Raw genomic sequence first — 19216 nt, forward strand, 5'->3', positions numbered from 1 at the left:
CGTACCACCGCACCCCCCTAACAGCATTCCATGGCCCCTGTAAACGCAAGCCCCATAAAGGACTTATACAAGGAACGGCTTGTTAAACAACCAGGATAGCCTTGAAAAATCTATAAATAGAAAAACTTGTAGGACAAATGTGGGCCCTTGAGGGAGTAACTGCATTTCTCAGTCATGTTTCACGTAATAATGCATATTTTATATTGCAACTGGTTTTATGAAGGTAACTTATTAGCGACATGTTTATTGTGACTTACTATGATATTCAGAATTTCTACGGGTGTTATTTAACAATTATTTCACACGATCAAACGTTTTACTTAGATCTTAGTTTTCAATTTATTTTACTTCACTTCAATTTAATTCTAATTAACGAATATATTTATATTACGCTTTCAAACTCGGGTTTCGTAACGTGACGTTTGTTTTTGAGTGAAGAATGGTGCATGTCGTGAAAACGTGACTTAGATCGAGACAAACTACTCAACAGTTTTCACGACTGCGAATAACGTTAACATTACCAAATGTCTGTGTCATCTTTCGTAGTCGTATCAAGGTAAATTATTATTGAAATTTCCATTAGAAAAATAAATTACCTACTATAGATGCACCGTACCGGATAGTATATACAATGTTAGTTCTAATATCTTATTTTTATATGTAAATATAAAACAAAATCGAAATTAAAAGATTTCAGAGAGTCTAGAATAGATAAATAAATATAGAATAAATGGTACTTGTACCTGGAAAATATTTCTTGTCGCGTACAATTTAGATTTTGAGTCTATTATTTTCATGATTTCAAACATTCGAAATTGCTTACCTTCAACGCGAATGATCTATTGAATTTGCGCAAGCAGCGTGTTTGTGAATCTTGTGTTATTATAACCCACTTTGTTATGCGATCAATGCATTGACAATATTTATGTTTGTTCAGCATTCTTCACATTTTAATGTGACGTCAAGTTAGAATTCGCATTCAACGTAAGCAATTATTGAATAACTTGGTAATGATTTGTGTTCCCTTATTAAAGATTTATTAGTAATGTGCTGTTGAAATCATGGTATTCGTATCATGTGTTAAGATAATAAAAGATAAGAAAACATTTCAGTAGTTGTAAAATAATTCGTCCAGGGAATTACTACCACCATACTTACTTCCAGTTTAGGCTGTACTAATGAAAGTACAGCACATGGGACTTGTCAAGTTTATGTACCAGGGTGACAATGCAATGGCAGTGCACCTCAGATTTTTGCGATTTACACCGCAACTGCTATGGGTAGGCGTATCGCTTACTGCTACATAGGACTTGTTATCCCGTTACTTGATATCATAGAAAATTCCGATAATAAAAGTGGCATCAATTATGATATAATTGCAATTAAGCCAAAAACAAATTGTACTAGAAAAGAAACATATAGGGGTCCAGATTGAGGGCTTTCATTATTAGACCAGACTGGTCAAACTGTAAACAACAAGCGACATATCAACTAAACAAAGATAGAGATTTCAGACAAAACCATAGAAATTAAATTTCTCTTTCAAACAAGTTAGCAAAATTATAAATTAAGAATGAGATAGCTTTATAGTTCCATATTCTTTTAAACACTAAAGAGCCGAAACATTATGTCTACTTCCTTTCACTGACGATACTGTTTCTATTAACGAAATCTGCCCGTGAAATTGGTAATAAACTACATGAAGACTGCTTTTACTACATTTGTATCGTTAATTAATATGAAATTGAATAGATCTATGCTTAGTAATGCTGTTTCTTCGTAGCGAGTCGATGGCCCAAATTCTACGTTTTTTTCATCCCGTAGTTCAATCATGCGTACTTCGCCCTCAATAGCTTCAAAAGTTATTAACGCAACTGACGCTTTATTGAAATGTTTAGATTTGCCCTTGATATTTTTATTTTGCAACAGATTCTAACGGATATTAAATACAGAATTTTCCTTAAACGAAATTAACTTTCGAGTCTGTATTTTAATATTTCCAGTCACGCTAAGCGACACGTGCAATAAAACCATATATTCTTGTGATATTGTTTTGGTTGTAAATTACTTGCAACTGATTATTCTTTCTGTTAAAATTCTTATTACAATACCACTAGCTTATCTATCTACTGTCCAATAAAGGTGTCCTTAAACAAGTAAGTTTAAAAACAATACATGACAGTAAAAGAGACTCACTCATCCCGCCACAAAATTATTGTTGTCTACCAAACTCAAAAGGGGATTCTATCCATTGTCTTTATACCTTCCGTTAACTAAGGTTCTATCACCTTTTAGCACGACATTTATAAGGAAGCTTAAAACATCTGTGGTTATGCTAATTGCATTCTAGTAATGTTTACAAAGGACAGTTTACGTTGCTTTAAGTGGTAACTTGATTCTTTTAAAAGTTTTATTAACACATGGCAAGATACCTTCACTTTCGTATTGGCATAGACATTTCGATTCGACGGGACATTCTCCCGGCGAATCGAAAAATATAACGTATAATATATTATAACGGTCAATCACCCCAAATTGTGTAATCATCAATATAAAATGTGCATTAATCAAAATGACGGAATAGCTGTTTGTGGAGAGGGCCACTTAATCTGGTAACTTTGTTTTCACGAAAACAACCATCGAACGAAAGAGCACCCTGGAGGTTAAAAAAAAGATCGAGGTAATATTGATTAAAGACGGACCTACGTCTATTGGCTTGTGTGATATCAAATATCGACGCACTCATAAAGTCAAGGTTATCGAATGAATATATGCTAAGCAATTTTATATCTCGATGTTTACGAGGTGACCTCTCCCGGTACATCAATCACAGCGAAATCGTTTTGAATACAACTCATTTATACAGCCACTCGTTGAATATTTACGCCAAAAATTTAAGTTTGATCTCCCGCCGGCTGCAAACATTTTGAAGATTGTTTTCTGTTGAGATACACGAACATGAAAAAAGCAGGTAATAACACCATTATTGATGTCAAAAGTAATCCTTCTTCCTACAATTAACACTTAAACTTTAACGTTGATATATGGCTTCAAAAGATGACCAAGCAATGAGTTATTTTTAGTAAGTTAATCAACAAGCGCCTGCTGCATCTACCAATTCCATTTTGATCTTCACGTCACGCCTTAAATAATAAATGGTTAAGAGAAATAAACATTATATCGTTCTATTCGCAGAGGAGGAATCAAAATATTCTTTTCGTCTCTCTTTCGCAAATTTCTTTGGCATTTACACAAGCTTTGTTACACAACAGGCATTGAGTGGAGTAATAAGCTGGCATATCTGATCTTATTAATGACTATTATTAGATCGGCTGATGAGGTCTGTGTGCTGAACAATCGATACAACAAAGCCTGAAATCTATTGTCAAAATCTAAATGGTTGGTAGCTAGAACAGTCACGATTTCGGATGGATTAGATACCGTTCAGTTTTTCGACTTTCTGATTTCGACATTTATATTTTGTGCCAAGTAATTTTCAGGGTTGTCATATCTTTCCACATTAGTTTTGATTAAAGTGACCGTCTCTATCGACCCTTACAGTATACGAGAAGAGCAGTATATTCTGTGCGCGCACAGGAACCTAATAAGTTCAGGTTCTGACCCCAGATCAGAAAGTGTACAGGGTTGTCACAGACCTCTGTCACTTGATATCATCCGCCCCGAGTGCACGTACGGGTGCTGGTGACATTACAAGTACATGGAACTTGACAAATTTATACCTCAAAGTAACGAATACGGTGCCAATGCCTCTTGGATATTTATGATTTCAAGTTCTTTTAATCGTCAGCTCACACGTATCCTCGCTCCCGGTCCTACGTCGTCCGCATCCAGCCGCTGCCAGCCACCTTTCACAGGACGTCCGTCCATATGCAGAGCGTGTTTTCCTTAATCAAGCTCTGAGTGGCACAGCAACTGTTATGGGTAGACATGTCGCTTTCCACCAGACACACGACTTGTTCGTGATGGGACAAGACCTCATAAAAAAAGCAATTTTCTCATATATTGGTGTAAATACTGGCTGTAAGGACATTGATACAAAGAAAATACATAAGACGTTCCTCTGCTCGGACAAATACTAATATAGACATACAAACATATAGAAGGCATATTGTCTATTTAGTATTTACTAACAAGCTATAAATAATAATAATCAATAACATGATGGCGCTAGTTTAAGACAACATTGTCTTATGTATCTAAAGCGTGAAACACACAGAAACCGGATGCGGGTAACCCGATCCGCATCCGCTCTCTGTGTGTTTCACGCTTTGGAATACATACATTAATGTTACGTTTTAGGTTCAATTTACATAGCCGCGATAGATACGAGTAGCTGCGGGAAATCCCGAGGCAGCTCGATAATTCTCCGGAAGAAGCATGACCTGTATTTTGGCTTCTATCTAGTATAGTATGATGAGACAAGTAAGTAACTCTACACAAATGTAGCTGCGCACACATTCGCATAATCTCACGATACAATCGCGTTTCATAGCACTGGTCATCCCAACGCGCCTTTCATTATTATACGAATGTGTGCGTCCGTACACGGGGCGCGGCGGCGGTCGCGCACCCTTACTGTTACTTTGTACGGAGTTACCATACTTCTTTTATTTTACAATGTATATCTAGTTTGTACGTCATACAATTATTGATATAAAGTTGAAAATGCCACGGTTGCAGAAATTCGCTTCCATTACGTTCCACAGTAATGTAAATTGAGCTTAAATATGTTCTAAACGGATAATGACTTGTAATATTATGTAAAATGAAGTACTCCCACCTTACATACTTCTGCAGTAATGTGAGCATTACCGCGTTCAGGTTTTGAAGGGTAAAGGTGCTGGTGAAATTATAGGCACATGTGCCAGTGCCCTTAAGATCTTTGCGATTTAAATCTCTAAGTGGCACTGCAACCGTTATGAATAGGCACGTACCTTTTTTCATAATTAAAGCGTGACTTTTAGGTCATGCCACGACTGGAGCATCAGCAATGAATATCAGCATAAATTAACGTGGTTGCTGATGCTGATATTTTAATATATTGACTCATCCGTAGAACAAAGATCTTATGTGCAAGACTACTTGTTCTCAGGACATAGTATATTCGTTCGTTCTTCTTCGCTGTGGATGTCAGATCGACCGTTGTTCGATTTTATATTTCCGAAACGAAATAAGATATATAAATTCTCAAAACACCTTTACATAGGTCTTAGTTTGAATAACGAAATTATTCTCGTAACGCACTTATTCTCTTTTTGCTAATAACCACATCGGACTTTGTTCTTCGGATGAGTCGTAATGCAGATTATCCGCAGATCCGGATGCGGGAGCTGGTATTCGCAACAACCCTAATTCGAACCACTAGAGTACCACCGCTTTTATAATTATGATACGTTAGGTTACATGATTAGTTGCTTGGCAGGTCCCGGTTGTTTCATATTTGAATTGCAAATTACTTACCTGTAATATTCATATTCCGTGTATTACTTATTGAGTGGTATAGGATTTCTTATTACGTCTCTTCGATTGTGTAACACGAGTCTCTTTAGAAAATCTAGTTCTACCATTATTGTAATTCTAAGACAGGATCTTTTTTTATAATATCAAGTGACGGGACGAATCAATCGTGCACCTGATGGTCACCGACACGCCTGTCTATTATAGTTGCAGTACCACTCAGAGCTTTAAATTACAAAGACTAATGCTCACATTATACTACTTGGCGGCTGAAAATTCCCTTGACGAAGAGGTTTCCACAGGTTCCCTTGACGAACTCTTTCGCAAGTACTACTAAAAAGGTAATCTAGTTAGATACGAGTGGCGGTTAAAAGATAATAATCTAGGTAGATTACCTTTTAACCGCCCATCGTAAATATAGCCAACAATTGCATTACGGAATCACGATATCGATTAGAAGAATCGGTATTTGCGGGGACGATTCGTAGAAGTGTTTATAAGACGGTAGCCGGATACGGGAGTCCACGGTTCGTAAACAAGTCACTTAGGTTAATGATGATAAAACGAATAGGGAATATCTTTCTTATTTATCAATTAATGTTTTAAACAGAGGAAAGTCGCCCGGCACTTAAATATCGACATTCCTTCCGAATCCGAGACTAGACAGATCTAGCACACTCGGACCCACTTCGGATGTCGCTTGTGCCCTAAGTCTAATTCGCATCCAAGAAAATACGAATATCGCTTGTACACCTAGAGATAAAATGGTCCCTGTGACATTTCGGACTGTCATTTCTCAGATTCGGAACTGGGGGTCTACTCGACTAAATTGAGAGACGCATGATGCGCATGAAGCTTCATACTTGACATTGTCTTGTGGTTTGATCGGGTATTACTTATTTGACAGTAATTGTTTCGGACGGATGACGAACGGAGAGCAGGAATAGACCCCCGGATACTAATCGGGCGTAATGCGCAAACGCTCTTAGGAAAGACTATGGCCTAAACCCTGTCAACAATAATAATCATAATGTGAAACCAATTAAGAAAGTTAATTTCCCAAATTCGTCCCACTGGGATCGCACTTCGTCATCCTGTGCTCGCAATGCAAATCGCTTAGCCACCGAGATCGTCGAATGCATGAATGAAATATTCTTTATTAGACAACACAGAACAGTAACATATAACAGAACACGATAATGTACAACACAAGGCGTTATTGCTAACAATTTCTTCCAGATAACTTTAGGATAGACATTTAAGAGTTGGAAAGGGGGTGCGACCAAAGAATATCTTCTAATCGAAGTTCAAATATATCTACATATAGATACATAAAAAATTACTTATATACTTTATTAGCAAAAAAAGCAAACGTAGGAAAATCATAACACTATGCTACAAGGAAATATATTAAGGGATTTGAGAGAAATAAAAAACGAAACTTACGAGTTAAGGAAATTTCTCTGCATGTCGTTTGAAGGAATCAAGAGAGCCGACGTGTAAGGGAGTCTTCACACTTATTTACGCGAAAAGGACTTGAACTAGACGGTATAAGTTTTATGTCTGTGCAATAAGAGCGAGAAAGCTCGGATCGGCTTAACGCGATTATGTGTTACCGATACATGTGTGGTACTTACCTAATTACTAGTAATTAATCCGTGAATTTTATGTCATTAGAGAAATACAGCTGGAGTCGTCTTTATGTAAAAGTGAATACACTCATGAACAATTTAAAAGAACGCTAAAAAGGTTGAATTATGATAACAATGGTCATATCAGTCACTGGCTACATATACCAGAACGTTTAATTTGAAAAAAGAATAGTGTCTGAACCAAACATAATCGGGGTCGGATAAGATCCGCTCAACTTCGCTAGCTAGGGCATGTGGAAGGAACTAGAGACGATCGAGCTGCCAAAAAAGTGTATTTGTGGCAACTTACTGGTCATCGTACAGTGGGCCGTCCAAGATATCGCTGGAACGGTAGAGTCGCCAAAAACCTGAAGGAGCTGAATATGCCAGGGTTCAAAAACCACTTCGGGTCGCTGAGCAAGCGTTACTTTTAAATATAGACGAGTATTCTTCTGATGGTAAGCTACACGCGCGTCCATAACTGCGCCCGTCACCTTTAGACGTAGATATAGAGAATTTCCATGTGTCTGTAATTTCACCAGAACCCTTCAAAACCGGGACGCAGTAATGCTCACAATACTTTATTGGCGGCTGAAATAGGTAAGGTGGCAGTACTTCCCAGAACAGACTCTTTCACAAGGAGCTCTAGTAACGAATTTCCACCTTCAAATGATGATCATAATAATATATCTTCTTTATTGTTTCTCTCACAATACAATAATGAAGATCCTGTTTAGAAAAAAAAATCGTCTGCACACACTAGTGCTGGGCAAACTCAGCGTCATATTGAACAGAGTGTTTATTTGAACATTTGATAAAAAATAACCTTATCTGATTTAGTTTAGTCATTTCATACGAATTTTAGTTGTAATTAAAAGTGCACCGCTGATAATGACTGGTTAAATCATGTAGGTACTTATTTTTAGGAAACATATTATTGCTTGGTGATAACGGTATGTCTCCGTTTATATTTACATACAACTCTATTCCAAGGTAAGATAGTATATAATCTAAAAAATAATCCCATATTGTATGATGTTCGATCTCCGTTAGGAGCTACTTTGAGAAACGAATTATTCGGGATTGGTTCTGGTCTGCGTGAGCTCGAGTACAAATACATTGCTCTGGTCCTCATAGTATAAGAAATATTGAGAAATATGTCAAATATAGATTGACCCATCTTCGCCTCAACTACAGTGCCATGTAGGTATAAATTAATGTTGGTCATTGCCAAAATTCCATCCAAATAAGTGTTCATAAGTTGAGGAAAATCCTATCACACAAACAACGTTTTTGCGAGACGCGCGTGTGGTAATTCCGAGATAAGTCTGGTCAAAACAAGATACATCACATAGGATGTTTTGCGACTATATAAGATGAAATAAAAAGGTTCAGTCAAACCCCAGCTGGAGAAAAACAATTGTCATGATTAAAAATAACTTAAGCAAAAATATGAAATAAAAATTTTGGTTATCCATTGAGTATTAGAGATTAAATTATTTCATCACGAACTAAATTTTTTTGTTATCATGATACAAGACATAGGAGAAAGGATAAAGGAACAAAAATGGAGCTAGACAGGGTAGCGAAGTGAGTGGAGTAAGGTGATAACCGATTGGTGGTAATCCAGTTACAGAAACGTGACTCGTCGTGCAGGAAGATGGGCCGACATCATCAAAATCGCTGGCTGAATTCTGGAGGCGTATACCCAGCAGTGGGTGAAGTCGTGCTGTGGATACTAATGATGATAAATGAATATAACCACCAGCTTCCTTTTTGCCACATCCAGCATAATGTGCTTATATACATGAAGATTACCACACTCTAATGAAATGATCACAATTTCAGATAATACTGTTATGAAAATCAATGATAAAATATCAAAATTACTAGTCAAAACAGACACTAGAAATTAATAACAAAACAAAGATGTCAAATGGTTCCATGACACGGCAGTAGAGGACTGTGGAGTACATTGCCCTCGCTGATATTCTACCACAGGTTGTAACGGTAAAAAAGAAACAAAAACATTTCAAGAAATCTACATCCCGGAATTACTCTCAAACCTTCTTCTTCTTTTTTAATATTTATTTAATTTCCAGGAACATGCCAGTCAATAACTGGGCCAAAGATGATTCCAATTGTTACATAATTTACAGTAAAACTGACAATTTTTTTTATTATTATTCATTTCAATTTCAATTTCAATTGTTTCGCATGGATTAACAGAGGTGCTGCATAATAAAAATAGTATCCCAGCAAAGGAACGTTGTAAGAGCGCTACAATGATAATAATTAATTAAATGGCATGTGCTATGTCATTAATACAATTATGAAATATGAAAACCAATATAAAAATTTAAATCACAATAATTAGCATTAAAAAGTACTTTTAACGATGGTTTACCTATACACAATTTTGATAAGGGTTCAGAAAGAATTCCTTGAAAGAAATTAATGCCGGTAAAAAAATTAACCGTATTAATGCGGGTAACAATAGAATTCGAACTGAGGTAGTACCGTCTCTTAAGTTTTAATAATTAATTTATTAACAAAGACAGTGTAGAATTCAAAACTTGAAATGAATTTATTAATACCGTTTAAAAGTCCTCATGTCCATTAATATTAAACGAAGAGTGACAGCCAGTTCACACCGTCCGCTTGCTGCACAAGTGGTAACAATTGTCATTATCTGCAAAGATAAATTCACGATCAAACTAAACCCAATTGCAATGCAATAAAGTGTCTAACAGTAAAAATTATAACGACTTTAAATTGCATACCCGACATCGCGTGGTTGTTCCGTTCATATACCAATATTTGATTCTCTTTTTAAAGCTTAGAAAAATAAAAAAGACTGCAAAGAGAACAGTTCCCATAACTTTCCCACATTGTTTCTGCAGCTAAGCAGTTATGTGATTACTGCGTTCCGGTTTCGAAGGGTACGGGTGCTGGTGAAATGGCTTATGTCTCAGGATGACGGGTGCAGCAGCTATGCCCTACGGATCTTTGTGATTATAGGTTCTGAGAGGTACTGCAACTGTTATGGACAGGCATGTCGCTTACCACCAGGCGCACGACTCCCGCCACTTGGCATCATAAAAAAAAATAAAAAAACACAATTATTTGCAAATGAGAACAACTTTTCTAAACACTCGTCATTTAATAAACTAGTTTAATTTGTTAACGAGGCTGCCTAAACTAGTAAATAAAAATTAATAAAGAAGTCTTCGTAAGCGCGACAAAAAAATGTAATTAGTTACGTGTCGTGATCGACTTTGAAAACCGTACACTGCACCAGATTTACGGTATTGTGTTTCTGATTGGGTATTTGAAGCGTAGCGCTTGTGTGGTGTAGTGTATAGTTTCCCACGACATCTTCCGCAATCTTATCGATTGATCTGATAGGTGCGCAAGCGACCGCAGCGCGATCTTATGATGGGTGTGAAATCTTTTATGTGTCAGGAACAGTTTTGAATTAACTTCGTTGAAGACGCTTTTCTGTTATTTTCATTGTTATTTTAATCTGAAAAGAAATAATAATAGAATTGTTCTATGTTGTGAACAACGTCATCGTCAACCTTTTAAGAAAAAGATGTAGGCCGTCATCTGGCCCTTAGCGGGATGGAGTATTCACATGTTTCCAAGTGTTGTGTATCTTTATCCGTATACTTGTTCCATCAGAATGTTTTCCTACATCGTTAGCGAGAGGTACCTATAGCTTCTTGAATTTATTTTAATTTTATTTTTTTTATTAGGGTGGCTTCATTCAGGGCCTACGCATCCCCTCATCACTGCGACCATTGACTGATCTAATATAATCACCACTAATTACAGTGCAGAGCCAAGGCCGATAGCATAGAAAAACGGAAGGACTTTCCGACAGATTTAATGTCCTCTGGTTGTGGCATGTGCCTCCCAGTACGGAACTTCGTACCATCAGGGGGTAGCATTGGGTGAGTAGATGAACAGGAGTTTCATCCTCCGTGTGGCAGAATCTACATTCTCTATTTTCTCTCTGCCCAATATTTCACATGTGCTTGTTTAAGCCACAACGCCCTGTTAAGACTCTAGTGAGCATTCTTATGCCATTCCTATCCAATGACAGAGCTTCTCTACAGTGTTTGGCACTGTAGGCAGATATCAGGGATTTTGAATGCTCAAGACCTCTGTTCTGTAGCCACACTTCTCGGGAGAGGTGTGTGTTCTCATTTAGCACAGTGAGCTTTGCCAGGCTGTACGCTATCCCTATGAAGGGTTTGGGTCCAATAAAGGTTTCCCTAGCACCAGCCTTTGCCAGTTCATCCGCTGACTCATTACCCTCGATGTCAGAGTGGCCTGGAACCCAGCGCAGTAACATTGTATTACTTTCCCCGAGAGTGTTCAGTATATTTACACATTTCTCTATAATCCTCGATGTTTGGGTGACTGACTAGTGCATGTAGAGCCGCTTGACTATCTTAGTTTATGTAAATATGCTTGTCAACGTAGCCTCTCTCCAGGTTCAAATCCGCACAAGTAATCATGGCATACACTTCGGCCTGAAAGATAGAGGAGTGTCGTCCCATGTTCAGCTTGTAGCTGAGCCTGGGTCTTACACGTGTATACCACAGCCTACGTTGGGTCCCATCTTAGACCCATCGGTCTACCATAGAAGGCTACCGTCCTTCCAGATGAGACTGTTAGTTTCCCAGTGACATCAGAAGTCATTTCAAGAACAAGTTTAACTGCCTCGATGGCCGAACGGTTACCATGCCGGACTGCCACGCAGAGGTCCCAAGTTCGATTCCCGGGCCGGGAGAAATGTTTGTATGGCTTACATTTATTTCTCTCGTGAGTTTGGGAGTAATTTGTGGTTATCTATGTGTGTGTCCATGGCACCCGCGACTCAGGGTTTCCCTAGTGCGGGGCTATGTTGAGTGTGTGCGTTATATTTATTTATAGTGTTCCGGAATTGTATCAGATAGATGTATTTTGCATGTCAAATAAAGACGATTTTATTTATTTTTATTTTATTTGATTTCGATGTATATGCAGTTCGTTTTGGTTTACTTATATCTATTTGCATTATCTGTGAATGACACGTCATGATGAAAAAAGTTTATCTGCTCTGCAGATAATTAATCACAAATTGTTAATATTTCACACAAAGTACTATTAATGTTATCAAAGGGTCAAATTCCAAGAACCGAATACGCCCCGTTTGCATTTAGTAACCGGCTGTCGTCATATTTACAACGGTCAAGCATGGCTGTAGGTGATCCATATTTTTAAGTATTTTGGATCTTATTTACATGCAATAGAGAGACCCTACGTTTGGGCTAGGTACAATTGGACGTAGTTAAACAAAAAGGGTCCAATGCACATCCAATCACTTTCGAGATATGGCAGTTTGAAGTTTAAAATGCTTCTCACCCTTGTTTTATTTTTAAAACTTATAATGTCATGTAACTCCAGAGATAATAATTCACGCTTATACGTTGGATTTTTTGACATTCTAAGAGGTTAATATTCAAGAACCGTCAGGTTGCATCTATAAACAAATAATTCAGACGCTTGAAGTAAATTACATTTTTGAAAAAAAGGCTATTGCCGGCAACGGCACAGTCGACCGAGGTCAAGGATTCAAGTTCAAGAACCAGTGAACGAGCAAACCAACCGCTTTCTGCATTTTTAAGCGACATGTCACAGAAATTTAATGGCCTCACCGTTGATACCGAGACTGGAAGGAATTAACACATTTGCGGGTAAAATGAATGGGATTATTTAAGTAGAGACATGATACTTATTCGGTAGCGGCTTTCACGATACCCTCATCAAGTGTGATGGTACCTTTCATCACGCTAACCCAAAACCAATAAACATGTCGCACTGTTAATATAATAGTGTATAAATTCTAAAAGTGGACTTTCTCAGATTCGATTAAAAACGAATTAATCACTCCCCGCAAAAAAAATCATTAAAATTTATGTATGTTATAGCTTATAATAGACACTTAAATAATTTCTCAAATATATTTAAAAATAAAATGGAAAGAATAATTTAATATTTTTGAATAATGATTATTTTGAAGTTTTTATTTACAAATAATTATAGTTTTTTTATAAAAAAAACCTACTTCAAAAGTTCGTGTAATTACATCTATTTGCCAAGTATAATTGAAAACGGTTACCGGAAAGTGCACGAAACAGGATTCATCTCCTTGTTTACCACCCTTAGACGTCAAGCTTGACACTTTGTACTTTGGTTCGTTTCTATCGTAATCGGCATAGATTGGATTTAAATCTTAAGTGTCAAGCTTGCGTCGCATACACACAAAAAAAAATACAGTCCAATTGAGAAACTCTTCCTTTTTTCAAGTCGGTTAATAATTGAGATTTGAGATTCCAGCAATCGGGATTTCCAGCGGTTGGGTATTATATCTTATCAACCTATCGCAATAAATAATGCTCAATTTCGCAAGATCTGTTGGTTACGCGTGACTCATATTATTAGTATAGGAAAACTATTATTGACAGTGTCATTGCTATCAGTTATAAATACGACATAGTTATGTAATAGTATAGATAGCGGATGAATATAATATGTGCACTATTTTCTTCCTGATGTTTTGTTAAACTAAATGTGGAAATTTGATAATATTAACAACGCCTGCTTGTCCGTTTTCTATCGGATACAACTTTTTTATGATACCTAACGCCTTCAACTTTAAATTGAACCGATACTCAGATGCCCTTTTTCCAACAAAAAAGAATCATCAAAATCGGTTCGCAAATAATTATAATCGCGAGTAATTGAGTAACAGACACACATAAAAAATACAGTCGAATTGATAACCTCCTCCTTATTTTGAAGTCGGTAAAAAACGGTTGACAACCCTTGCAAAACGTGTACAAAAACCTTCTCCTTAGAAGAGAGATCATTCCTGGCAGTGGAGCATATATAATGCTTCAATGATGATAACTATAATAAATGTTACTAATAAGTTAATAAAAACTACGTCTACATATTCATTGTCGTCTCATAATTGTTCTTTTTGTTTCAAACTATAATTAACCATACCATTAACTGCTTTCTTGGCCGAACGGTTACCATGCCGGACTGCCATGCAGAGGTCTCAGGTTCGATTCCCGGGTCGGGAGAAATATTTGTATGGTCTACATTTATTTCTCTCGCGAGTTTGGGTGTAATTTGTGGTTGTCTACGTGTGTGTCCATGGCACCCGCGACACAGGGTTTCCTTAGTGCGGGGCTATGTTGAGTGTGTACGTTATTATTATTATTATTATTATTATAACCATAGCACAGCGAAAATAATCGCGTCAATTTATAAGTCCATTAGTCTTTTTAGCATAATAAAAACAATTGACTAATTAGTTTAGTCATAGATTACTTACTAGTTACTACGTAACAGATACATCACATTCCAAAACACAAAATCGAAAATACCTAGACTATAAAAGCCTACTAAATTTTATTAATGAAATCAGGCGCTCACTACAAGGAAAAAGGAACCTAAGCACGCGCTCAGGGAGATGAAATTAACGTTGCCCGACGTGTGCAGTTGTGCGGAACCGAATGCTGGGGTTGTACAAGGATTATAATGTAAATGAAAGATTTGTCTCAGCGCATGCAATGTCGGCGATACGCCTCAAGTGAGTGATGGAACCCTGGTTCAGTGGTGTAGAACCATAGTTCCCTAAAGTGGTCCCTACCAGTGTACTGTAGTAACTACACTACACATTTATACTTTTATTCCTTGTGATTTTTTGTGTTAAGTTATTACATAAAATACGTGTTAGAATTATTTTTTGTAGTGATAGTCGTTGAAATTTTTTTATCTTGCCTAAGTGGGCGGTGATCTCAAAAAGTTTGGAAATATACGCTCTACATTGTGTGTGCTGAACTTGCTCCCCTGCCACACAGTAATTGTTAATGTTGTAAATTGTAATTGTTGTAATTTTTATGTCACTGAACAAGTTTTGTGTAGTGAATACATGGTTTAAACAGTTCTAATTGAGTAAGAACTTGGTCACTGAAAAGAAAGTATTTACGAAATTGATTTGCGATAGAGAAATTTGAAACCGTTTGAAAATTTTCTTTTCAATGTATTTTTTTAAATATAACTCTGAAGGGTTTTAATTAAATAAGGTTTTTGAAATTCTCGCTTCGCAAATTCGGTGAGCATTTAGCGTCAAAGATTTGGCGTCAAAGAACCAAATGTATTTAATAAATTTTAATAGCCAAATAAAACTGGTGTATAAAAATATATTCCACCGCCTTCTGCACAAATGTTTCTTATCTGCTTTCACTGTGTTTGTTACCGACGTCTCCTTAACTATAATTGAATAGTATGTGGAAGTCCTCGTCAAAACGAATCTTATTATGAGCCCAACCACAAGGTAACTGCTGTACACTGTTCAGGAGTTTCTCTCATGTAATAATAATAAAAATGCAAAACCTCTCTTTTAGGCCATGGGAGAGACGACAGTGTAAAATAAATATGGATATGAATAATAATAATAATGTTTACTTAATTTCGGTCCGTAAGTGTGGTTCAAACCAACCAACAGGCAGAAATAGAAGAGCAATAATAATAATTTCCCATAAGGGATTTAGTAGCAGTAGAGCTCTAGTACTGTAACCTTATCTATTTCTGCCGTCAAGCGGTAATATTAGCATTACTGTGTTCCGGTTTTGAAGGGTAAGGGTGCTGGTGAAATTACAGGCACATAGGACTTGTGAACTTACGTCTCAGGCTGGTGGGCGCACTGGCATTGCCCCTCAGATCTTTGCGATTTAAATCTCTGAGGTGCACTGCTATTGTTATGGACAGGAGTGTAGCTTACCACCAGGCGCACGTCTTGTGTGGACTTGATATTATTTTTTTTTTAAATCCCCATAATAATAAGAATAATAAAGTCGTACTTTAATACACTTAATTAAGGTTATTTACTTATTTCAATATAGCACGAGAATACTGTGATGAACAGCTCATTTTTAATTTTTTTCAAATTTTGTTTACAACATAACTATGTAATTATCCTACGCTCTGAGCGAAGTGCAGGCAATAACGCGCCGAACAGGCGGGAGTGTCGCCCTACTGGCTCTTATTATTCTGTGCTACCACGCTTACTATGAGTCGAGTCCTGAGAGAGAGAGAACGGCTACCCACACATTTTTGAATATATTTTATGTATAGTACGTTATTTTAGCAAAAAATATGGCTTAAAATCTATGCACCCATCTTACCTAAGATCATCGAGTAGCCCGAAATACTGACGAAAGAAGGGCCATCCATCCCCGGCAACTTATCAGGCAAATGGGCCTTATATCACTTTTAAACATCAACTCTTGTTTGCACTGAAATCACAAATAAGAAAGCTGAAATAGCACAGCGCCAACAACTGACCTGTGTGTACGTCTCCGTATATTCCAAACATATTCTGATTTATTGTAATAAAGATAATATCCCTAACTATGGGGTGCTGTTCCATTCGGTGGTGTGGGAAAAATAGCAAAACATCTAATTACAAAACAAACGGAATCACATTTCATCGGTAATTAAATATTAAATATGTAATTTTTGAATTTGTGTGTGTGCAGTTGTCACTGTAATGATTTGGCAAAACAGTTTTCAAGCAAATTAAATGACATTTCGTCTCTATTTTTCGTAATATAGTCGATGCCTAAGATTGTTGCAATGACAAACATAGGCCTGATAATAGCGGTCTTTACACAGACACTATCGCGCGCGTGTAAAGACGTTAGAAGGAGAAGCACGCGCAATCACTCACACCAACACGTGGCCATTTCACGCGGTCTATCCTGAGCCTATTAGTCTTTTTACACGGACGTATTTTCCGTTGTAACAAAAACGAACACGAGCATTCGCGCGCGAAGGAACGTTAGCTTAAAAAAAATTCTAACAGGTAATAATCGCGCTTAATTGCGCGTGCAGGCTTTCCCGCGTGCAAGCCTGTACGCTGGTGTAGGGCTAGCACAACAGGGCGCGACTTGCGCGAGTGCGACGCAAATCGCGAAATACTGCTATTTTCGCATAGAGATCCCACTCTATCACTATATCGACACTGTACTCATGAGTAGTATCGCATAAAAACTAACGTACTACTAAAAGTATTGAAACAAAAGTATTGATACCTTGACGTATCGACACTTTTGTCTTGCAGATTTTCCCTACTTTTAAGTAGGGAATAAAGCACATGACTTTGTCTTTTTTTAATTGATTTATGACAAAATAAAAGAATTTGATTAATTCAATCAATTGATCAATTCAATCAATCGTCATTTCACATAATTTGTGTTACTCAAATTTCCAATTTCGCACTTCTCTGTGCAATTACTTAAAAATTAAAATCTATTTGGTAACGGTCTGTTTCTCGTTTATGATACTGTATTGCCTGTTTTTGAGAACAAACGTTCTGAAGAAGGGAAAAACTTCTTTTAAAGAGGTTTGCCTCTTTAAAAGAAGATTGTCCCTTACTAACTTTACTAAATACTTCTGTTCGGTAATAAAGTTGTATAGTTGATGCAACATTGTATATTTCTGTATGCATAATCAATTTCAATTTTGTGCTTATCATTATTTCCAGCCAGTTTACGCGTAGCATTCAAGGCACGAAGAAACCAATCGCAAACGCGGCCTGTAGGTTATGGAATTCTAGATTGTTATACATCGCAATGCAATGCCTGCATTGTTAATATTGAACCGTTAATTAACAATTGAATTAATTTTTTATATAACTTTACAATAATAAATGTTAATTATGTACTTTGTGTATGATTTTTTCTAAATTAATAAATAAGAAATTCCTATATTAAATTTCAACTAATCACTTTTGTAACTGTATGATGGTTTTACCATCTCAGTCAGCCCTGACCTGTACACCTGTGACCTGTTTGAAAAAACAAATTACGTGTAATCAAAAATTCATGGAATTACATCTATTTGTCAAATTTTATTGGGACCAGTCACCAGAAAGTGCACGAAAACGGATTCATCCCTCAGTTTACCACCCTTAGAGTGGAATATATTCTTTAAATTTAAATGGGACCACAACTGAGGTACCCTGTTTCAAACAAAAAAAGAGTCATCCAAATCGGTTACAAATGAGTTATCGCGTAACACACATAGAAAAAAAGCATACAGACGAATTGAAAACCTCCTCCTTTGAATGAAGTCGGTTAAAAAATAGTTTAGCCAACATATTTTGACAACAGAGAGAGAGAAAAACAAAAACGTAATTAGATCCCTCCTATTCGGCTTACGGATCGGATTCGCAGCTATTAACAATGCGACTACTCAAGCTATTGCTGCGTCTAACTAGATCTACCCACAAAGTTGCCCAGCTGCGCAGGCGACACGCGCTGTCGCCTCGGCTTTGTGTCGGCGCCCGCGCCGTTGCCGAAATGATTGACGGCAATATCCCAATTAACTGACCACCGGAAGGACATAGATTTCACGTCGCAATTGTAATACGATTTGTTGTATGAAAACAATAACTAGGCAAGTTAGTTTTAAGAAACATTTTTCACTTGAAATCTGAGATTAAGTAAGGATATTAAAAATGACCATACATCATCATTATTAGTCAATTGTACGTTTTATTTTATGATATTAAATGACCGAATGAAGAAATCGTGACTCTGGTGGCCAGCGACACGCCTGTCCATAACAGTTCCAGTGCCACTCAAGAGCTTTAAACCGCACAGATCTGAGGAACTGTCTCTGCGACTGTCACCTTGAGATATAAGTTAACAAGTCCCATATGCCTGTTAATTTCATTAGCACCCTCACCCTTCAAATCCGGACGCAGATTACTGCGTCCGGCGGCAGAAATTGATCCGGTAAGGTAAGAGGCAGTAGCTTCCCTGGACGAAATCGTTCACAAGGACCTCTACTGCTACTAAATGCGTTCCAAACATCTCCGATACCTATATAGGAAACTAGGGAGGGAACTGTATGTGTACCCAGGTCAGCTCAAAACCCAACGCACTACCCTTTTGAGAACCGGATAAAGTCTGTGTAAATGGGCTGATCAGCGTTACAGGGTCAGGACCTGACTGATAAGGTCCCTGTGCAGGCTT

At 37.2% G+C, this 19216-nt stretch overlaps 1 protein-coding gene across 1 annotated transcript in view; it reads right to left on the reverse strand.

The window, feature by feature from the left end:
- The window catches only part of LOC113225657 (cyclic AMP response element-binding protein A), a 237187-nt gene that overhangs the window by 88021 nt on the left and 129950 nt on the right, over positions 1-19216 (reverse strand). The gene's annotated exons all lie outside the window — the stretch shown is intronic.

Source organism: Hyposmocoma kahamanoa, unplaced genomic scaffold (genome assembly GCF_003589595.1).
Source record: "Hyposmocoma kahamanoa isolate Upper Pololo Valley unplaced genomic scaffold, ASM358959v1 169, whole genome shotgun sequence".
NCBI lineage: Eukaryota > Metazoa > Arthropoda > Insecta > Lepidoptera > Cosmopterigidae > Hyposmocoma > Hyposmocoma kahamanoa.